Source organism: Salvelinus fontinalis, chromosome 1, assembly GCF_029448725.1.
Source record: "Salvelinus fontinalis isolate EN_2023a chromosome 1, ASM2944872v1, whole genome shotgun sequence".
NCBI classification, from domain to species: domain Eukaryota; kingdom Metazoa; phylum Chordata; class Actinopteri; order Salmoniformes; family Salmonidae; genus Salvelinus; species Salvelinus fontinalis.
In genome coordinates, this window is record NC_074665.1 from 69,169,835 (window position 1) to 69,172,339 (window position 2,505).

Consider the following 2,505-nt stretch of genomic DNA (forward strand, 5'->3'; position numbering starts at 1 on the left):
TCTCACTCTACCTCTCTCACTCTACCTCTCTCACTCTACCTCTCTCACTCTACCCCCTACCTCTCTCACTCTAACCCCTACCTCTCTCACTCTAACCCCTACCTCTCTCACTCTAACCCCTACCTCTCTCACTCTAACCCCTACCTCTCTCACTCTAACCCCTACCTCTCTCTCTCTACCCCTCTCTCTACCCCCTACCTCTCTCTCTACCCCTCTCTCTACCCCTCTCTCTACCCCCTACCTCTCTCTCTCTACCCCTACCTCTCTCTCTACCCCTACCCCCTACCTCTCTCTCTACCCCCTACCTCTCTCTCTACCCCCTACCCCCTACCTCTCTCTCTCTCTACCCCCTACCTCTCACTCTCTCTCTCTCTACCCCCTACCTCTCACTCTCTCTCTCTACCCCCTACCTCTCACTCTCTCTCTCTACCCCCTACCTCTCTCACTCTACCCTCTCACTCTCTCTCTCTCTACCCCCTACCTCTCTCTCTCCTACCTCTCTCACTCTACCCCCTACCTCTCTCACTCTACCCCCTACCTCTCTCACTCTACCCCCTACCACTCTACCCCCTACCACTCTACCTCTCTCACTCTACCTCTCTCACCCTACCTCTCTCACCCTACCTCTCTCACCCTACCTCTCTCACCCTACCTCTCTCACCCTACCTCTCTCACCCTACCTCTCTCACCCTACCTCTCTCACTCTACCTCTCTCACTCTACCCCCTACCTCTACCCCCTACCTCTACCCCCTACCTCTACCCCCTACCTCTACCCCCTACCTCTACCCCCTACCTCTACCCCCTACCTCTACCCCCTACCTCTACCCCCTACCTCTACCCCCTACCTCTACCCCCTACCTCTACCCCCTACCTCTACCCCCTACCTCTACCCCCTACCTCTACCCCCTACCTCTACCCCCTACCTCTACCCCCTACCTCTACCCCCTACCTCTACCCCCTACCTCTACCCCCTACCTCTACTCGCTCACTCTACCCCCTACCTCGCTCACTCTACCCCCTACCTCGCTCACTCTACCCCCTACCTCGCTCACTCTACCCCCTACCTCGCTCACTCTACCCCCTACCTCGCTCACTCTACCCCCTACCTCGCTCACTCTACCCCCTACCTCGCTCACTCTACCCCCTACCTCGCTCACTCTACCCCCTACCTCGCTCACTCTACCCCCTACCTCGCTCACTCTACCCCCTACCTCTCTCACTCTACCCCCTACCTCTCTCACTCTACCCCCTACCTCTCTCACTCTACCCCCTACCTCTCTCACTCTACCCCCTACCTCTCTCACTCTACCCCCTACCTCTCTCACTCTACCCCCTACCTCTCTCACTCTACCCCCTACCTCTCTCACTCTAACCCCTACCTCTCTCACTCTAACCCCTACCTCTCTCACTCTAACCCCTACCTCTCTCACTCTAACCCCTACCTCTCTCACTCTAACCCCTACCTCTCTCACTCTAACCCCTACCTCTCTCACTCTAACCCCTACCTCTCTCTCTCTACCCCCTACCTCTCTCTCTCTACCCCCTACCTCTCTCTACCCCTCTCTCTACCCCCTACCTCTCTCACTCTCTCTCTCTCTACCCCCTACCTCTCACTCTCTCTCTCTCTACCCCCTACCTCTCACTCTCTCTCTCTCTACCCCCTACCTCTCACTCTCTCTCTCTCTCCCCCCTAACTCTCTCTCTACCCCCTACCTCTCTCTCTCTACCCCCTACCTCTCTCTCTCTACCCCCTACCTCTCTCTCTCTACCCCCTACCTCTCTCTCTCTACCCCCTACCTCTCTCTACCCCTCTCTCTACCCCCTACCTCTCTCACTCTCTCTCTCTCTACCCCCTACCTCTCACTCTCTCTCTCTCTACCCCCTACCTCTCTCTCTCTCTACCCCCTACCTCTCTCTCTCTCTCTACCCCCTACCTCTCTCTCTCTCTACCCCCTACCTCTCTCTCTCTCTCTACCCCCTACCTCTCTCTCTCTCTCTACCCCCTACCTCTCTCTCTCTCTCTACCCCCTACCTCTCTCTCTCTCTACCCCCTACCTCTCTCTCTCTCTACCCCCTACCTCTCTCTCTCTCTACCCCCTACCTCTCTCTCTCTCTACCCCCTACCTCTCTCTCTCTCTACCCCCTACCTCTCTCTCTCTCTACCCCCTACCTCTCTCTCTCTCTACCCCCTACCTCTCTCTCTCTCTACCCCTCTCTCTCTCTACCCCCTACCTCTCTCTCTCTCTACCCCCTACCTCTCTCTCTCTACCCCCTACCTCTCTCTCTCTACCCCCTACCTCTCTCTCTCTACCCCCTACCTCTCTCTCTCTACCCCCTACCTCTCTCTCTCTACCCCCTACCTCTCTCTCTCTACCCCCTACCTCTCTCTCTCTACCCCCTACCTCTCTCTCTCTACCCCCTACCTCTCTCTCTCTACCCCCTACCTCTCTCTCTCTACCCCCTACCTCTCTCTCTCTACCCCCTACCTCTCTCTCTCTACCCCC